We start from the raw sequence: 6,123 nt of genomic DNA on the forward strand, positions 1-6,123 counted from the left end.
TCGAGAGGAGGATGGGGGACCTCGAGAGGAGAAAGGGGGGCCTCGAGAGGAGGATGCGGGGACTCGAGAGGAAGAAGGGGGGCCTTGAGAGGAAGATGGGGGCCTTGAGAGGAGGATGAGGGGCCTCGAGAGGAAGATGGGGGGCCTCGAGAAGAGGATGGGGGGCCTCGAGAGGAGTATGAGGGGCCTCGAGAGGAAGATGGGGGGCCTCGAGAAGAGGATAGAGGGGCCTCGAGAGGAGGATGAGGGGTCTCGAGAGGTGGATGGGGGCCTCGAGAAGAGGATGGGAGGGCCTCGAGAGGAGGATGAGGGCTCTCGAGAGGTGGATGGGGGGCCTCTAGAGGAGGATGAGAGGCCTCGAGAGGAAGATGGGGGGCCTCGAGAGGAAGATGGGTGGCCTCGAGAGGAGGATGAGGGGCCTCGATAGGAGGATAGTGGGCCTCGAGAGGAGTATGGGGGGCCTCGAGAGGCGGATGGGGGGCCTCGAGGAATATGAGGGGCCTCGAGAGGAAGATGGGGGGCCTCGAGAGGAGGATGGGGGACCTCGAGAGGAGAAAGGGGGGCCTCGAGAGGAGGATGCGGGGACTCGAGAGGAAGAAGGGGGGCCTTGAGAGGAAGATGGGGGCCTTGAGAAGAAGATGGGGGGGCCTCGAGAGGAGGATGGGGGGCCTCGAGAGGAAAATGGGGTACCTTGAGAAGATGATGGGGGGCCTCGAGAGGAGGATGAGGGGCCTCGAGAGGAGGATGGGGGGGCCTCGAGAGGAGGATGGGGGTTCTCGAGGAATATGAGGGGCCTCGAGAGGAAGATGGGGGAACTCGAGAGGAGGATGAGGGGGCCTCGAGAGGAGGATGGGGGGCCTCGAGAGGAAGATGGGTGGTCTCGAGAGGAGGATGGGGGACCTCGAGAGGAGGAAGGGGGGCCTCGAGAGGAGGATGCGGGGCCTCGAGATGAAGATGGGTGGCCTGGAGAGGAAGATGGGGGGGCCTCGAGAGGAGGATGAAGGGGCCTCGAGAGGAGGATGAGGGGGCCTCGAGAGGAAGATGGGGGGCTCGAGAAGAGGATGGGGGCCCTCGAGAGGAGGATGGGGGGCCTCGAGAGGAAAATGGGGTACCTTGAGAAGATGATGGGGGGCCTCGAGAGGAGGATGAGGGGCCTCGAGAGGAGGATGGGGGGGCCTCGAGAGGAAGATGGGGGGCCTCGAGAAGAGGATGGGGGGCCTCGAGAGGAGGATGGGGGGCCTCGAGAGGAAAATGGGGTACCTTGAGAAGATGATGGGGGGCCTCGAGCGGAGGATGAGGGGCCTCGAGAGGAGGATGGGGGGGCCTCGAGAGGAGGTTGGGGGGCCTCGAGGAATATGAGGGGCCTCGAGAGGAGGATGGGGGGCCTCGAGAAGAGGATGGGGGGGCCTCGAGAGGAGGATGGGGGGCCTCGAGAGGAAAATGGGGTACCTTGAGAAGAGGATGGGGGGGCCTCGAGAGGAGGATGGGGGGCATCGAGAGGAAAATGGGGTACCTTGAGAAGATGATGGGGGGCCTCGAGAGGAGGATGAGGGGCCTCGAGAGGAGGATGGGGGGGCCTCGAGAGGAGGATGGGGGGCCTCGAGGAATATGAGGGTCCTCGAGAGGAGGATGAGGGACCTCGAGAGGAGGATAGTGGGCCTCGAGAGGAGGATGAGGGGCCTCGAGAGGAGGATGGGGGGGCCTCGAGAGGAGGATGGGGGGCCTCGAGAAGAGGATGGGGGGGCCTCGAGAGGAGGATGGGGGGCCTCGAGAGGAAAATGGGGTACCTTGAGAAGAGGATGGGGGGGCCTCGAGAGGAGGATGGGGGGCCTCGAGAGGAAAATGGGGTACCTTGAGAAGATGATGGGGGGCCTCGAGAGGAGGATGAGGGGCCTCGAGAGGAGGATGGGGGGGCCTCGAGAGGAGGATGGGGGGCCTCGAGAGGAGGATAGTGGGCCTCGAGAGGAGAATGAGGGGGCCTCGAGAGGAAGATGGGGGTCCTCGAGAGGAGGATGAAGGGGCCTCGAGAGGAGGATGGGGGGGCCTCGAGAGGAGGATGGGGGGCCTCGAGAAGAGGATGGGGGGCCTCGAGAGGAGGATGGGGGGCCTCGAGAGGAAAATGGGGTACCTTGAGAAGAGGATGGGGGGGCCTCGAGAGGAGGATGGGGGGCCTCGAGAGGAAAATGGGGTACCTTGAGAAGATGATGGGGGGCCTCGAGAGGAAGATGGGGGGCCTGGAGAGGAAGATGGGGGGCCTCGAGAAGAGGATGGGGGGCCTCGAGAGGAAGATGGGGGGGCCTCGAGAGGAGGATGGGGGGCCTCGAGAGGAAAATGGGGTACCTTGCAAGATGATGGGGGGCCTCGAGAGGAGGATGAGGGGCCTCGAGAGGAGGATGGGGGGGCCTCGAGAGGAGGATGGGGGGCCTCGAGGAATATGAGAGGGCCTCGAGAGGAGGATGAGGGACCTCAAGAGGAGGATAGTGGGCCTCGAGTGGAGGATGAGGGGGCCTCGAGAGGAAGATGGGGGTCCTTGAGAGGAGGATGGGTGGCCTCGAGAGGAAGATGGGGGGGCCTCGAGAGGAGGATGAGGGGGCCTCGAGAGGAAGATGGGGGGCCTCGAGAAGAGGATGGGGGGGCCTCGAGAGGAGGATGGGGGGCCTCGAGAGGAGGATGGGGGGCCTCGAGGAATATGAGAGGGCCTCGAGAGGAGGATGAGGGACCTCAAGAGGAGGATAGTGGGCCTCGAGTGGAGGATGAGGGGGCCTCGAGAGGAAGATGGGGGTCCTTGAGAGGAGGATGGGTGGCCTCGAGAGGAAGATGGGGGGGCCTCGAGAGGAGGATGAGGGGGCCTCGAGAGGAAGATGGGGGGCCTCGAGAAGAGGATGGGGGGGCCTCGAGAGGAGGATGGGGGGCCTCGAGAGGAGGATGGGGGGCCTCGAGGAATATGATGGGCCTCGAGAGGAGGATGAGGGACCTCGAGAGGAGGATAGTGGGCCTCGAGAGGAGGATGGGGGGCCTGGAGAGGAAGATGGGGGGCCTCGAGAAGAGGATGGGGGGGCCTCGAGAGGAGGATGGGGGGCCTCGAGAGGAGGATGGGGGGCCTCGAGGAATATGATGGGCCTCGAGAGGAGGATGAGGGACCTCGAGAGGAGGATAGTGGGCCTCGAGAGGAGGATGGGGGGCCTGGAGAGGAAGATGGGGGGCCTCGAGAAGAGGATGGGGGGGCCTCGAGAGGAGGATGGGTGGCCTTGAGAGGAAGATGGGGGGCCTCGAGAAGAGGATGGGGGGGCCTCGAGAGGAGGACGGGGGGCCTCGAGAGGAAAATGGGGGGCCTCGAGAAGAGGATGGGGGGTCTCGAGAGGTGGATGGGGGCCTCGAGAAGAGGATGGGAGGGCCTCGAGAGGAGGATGTGGGGCCTCGAGAGGAGGATGAGGGGCCTCGAAAGGAAGATGGGGGGCCTCGAGAAGAAGATGGGGGGCCTCGAGAGAATGGGGGGCCTCGAGAAGAGGATGGGGGGGCATTGAGAGGAGGATGAGGGGTCTCGAGAGGTGGATGGGGGGCCTCAAGAGGAGGATGAGAGGTCTCGAGAGGAGGATGAGGGGGCCTCGAGAGGAAGATGGGGGACCTCTCGAGAGGAAGATGGGGGGCCTCGAGAAGAGGATGGGGGGCCTCGAGAGGAGGATGGGGGGTCTCGAGAGGTGGATGGGGGCCTCGAGAAGAGGATGGGAGGGCCTCGAGAGGAGGATGGGGGGCCTCGAGAGGAGGATGAGGGGCCTCGAAAGGAAGATGGGGGGCCTCGAGAAGAAGATGGGGGGCCTCGAGAGAATGGGGGGCCTCGAGAAGAGGATGGGGGGGCATTGAGAGGAGGATGAGGGGTCTCGAGAGGTGGATGGGGGGCCTCGAGAGGAGGATGAGAGGCCTCGAGAGGAGGATGAGGGGGCCTCGAGAGGAAGATGGGGGACCTCTCGAGAGGAAGATGGGGGGCCTCGAGAAGAGGATGGGGGGCCTCGAGAGGAGGATGAGGGGTCTCGAGAGGTGGATGGGGGGCCTCGAGAGGAGGATGAGAGGCCTCGAGAGGAAGATGGGGGGCCTCGAGAGGAAGATGGGGGGCCTCGAGAGGATGGAGGGCCTCGAGAAGAGGATGGGGGGGCCTCGAGAGGAGGATGAGGGCTCTCGAGAGGTGGATGGGGGGCCTCTAGAGGAGGATGAGAGGCCTCGAGAGGAAGATGGGGGGCCTCGAGAGGAAGATGGGTGGCCTCGAGAGGAGGATGAGGGGCCTCGATAGGGGGATATTGGGCCTCGAGAGGAGTATGGGGGGCCTCGAGAGGAAGATGGGGGGCCTCGAGAGGAGGATGGTGGGCCTCGAGATGAAGGTGGGTGGCCATGAGAGGAAGATGGGGGGGCCTCGAGAGGAGGATGAAGGGGCCTCAAAAGGATGGGGGGCCTCGAGAAGAGGATGGTGGGGCCTCGAGAGGAGGATGAGGGGCCTCTAGAGGAAGATGGGGGGCCTCGAGAGGAAAATGGGGGGCCTCGAGAGGAAGATAGGGGGCCTCGAGAAGAGGATGGAGGGGCCTCGAGAGGCGGATGGTGGGCCTCGAGGAATATGAGGGGCCTCGAGAGGAAGATGGGGGGCCTCGAGAGGAGGATGAGGGGGCCTCGAGAGGAGGATGGGGGGCCTCGAGAGGAAGATGGGGGGCCTCGAGAGGAGGATGGGGGACCTCGAGAGGAGGAAGGGGGGCCTCGAGAGGAGGACGCGGGGACTCGAGAGGAAGAAGGGGGGGCCTCGAGAGGAAGATGGGGGCCTCGAGAGGAAAATGTGGGGCCTCGACAGGAAGATAGGGGGCCTCGAGAAGAGGATGGAGGGGCCTCGAGAGGCGGATGGGGGGCCTCGAGGAATATGAGGGGCCTCGAGAGGAAGATGGGGGGCCTCGAGAGGAGGATGAGGGGGCCTCGAGAGGAGGATGGGGGGCCTCGAGAGGAAGATGGGGGGCCTCGAGAGGAGGATGGGGGACCTCGAGAGGAGAAAGGGGGGCCTCGAGAGGAGGATGCGGGGACTCGAGAGGAAGAAGGGGGGCCTTGAGAGGAAGATGGGGGCCTTGAGAGGAGGATGAGGGGCCTCGAGAGGAAGATGGGGGGCCTCGAGAAGAGGATGGGGGGCCTCGAGAGGAGTATGAGGGGCCTCGAGAGGAAGATGGGGGGCCTCGAGAAGAGGATAGAGGGGCCTCGAGAGGAGGATGAGGGGTCTCGAGAGGTGGATGGGGGCCTCGAGAAGAGGATGGGAGGGCCTCGAGAGGAGGATGAGGGCTCTCGAGAGGTGGATGGGGGGCCTCTAGAGGAGGATGAGAGGCCTCGAGAGGAAGATGGGGGGCCTCGAGAGGAAGATGGGTGGCCTCGAGAGGAGGATGAGGGGCCTCGATAGGAGGATAGTGGGCCTCGAGAGGAGTATGGGGGGCCTCGAGAGGCGGATGGGGGGCCTCGAGGAATATGAGGGGCCTCGAGAGGAAGATGGGGGGCCTCGAGAGGAGGATGGGGGACCTCGAGAGGAGAAAGGGGGGCCTCGAGAGGAGGATGCGGGGACTCGAGAGGAAGAAGGGGGGCCTTGAGAGGAAGATGGGGGCCTTGAGAAGAAGATGGGGGGCCTCGAGAGGATGGGGGGCCTCGAGAAGAGGATGGGGGGGCTCGAGAGGTGGATGGGGGGCCTCGAGAGGAAGATGGGTGGCCTCGAGAGGAAGATGGGGGGGCCTCGAGAGGAAAATGGGGGGCCTCGAGAAGAGGATGGGGGGCCTCGAGAGGAGGATGAGGGGCCTCGAGAGGAAGATGGGGGGCCTCGAGAAGAAGATGGGGGGCCTCGAGAGGATGGGGGGCCTCGAGGAATATGAGGGGCCTCGAGAGGAAGATTGGGGGCCTCGAGAGGAAGATGGGGGGGCCTCGAGAGGAGGATGAAGGGGCCTCAAGAGGATGGGGGGCCTCGAGAAGAGGATGGGGGGGCCTCGAGAGGAGGATGAGGGGCCTCTAGAGGAAGATGGGGGGCCTCGAGAGGAAAATGTGGGGCCTCGACAGGAAGATAGGGGGCCTCGAGAAGAGGATGGAGGGGCCTCGAGAGGCGGATGGGGGGCCTCGAGG

Source organism: Salmo salar, unplaced genomic scaffold, assembly GCF_965601325.2.
Source record: "Salmo salar unplaced genomic scaffold, fSalSal1 ptg000347l, whole genome shotgun sequence".
NCBI classification, from domain to species: domain Eukaryota; kingdom Metazoa; phylum Chordata; class Actinopteri; order Salmoniformes; family Salmonidae; genus Salmo; species Salmo salar.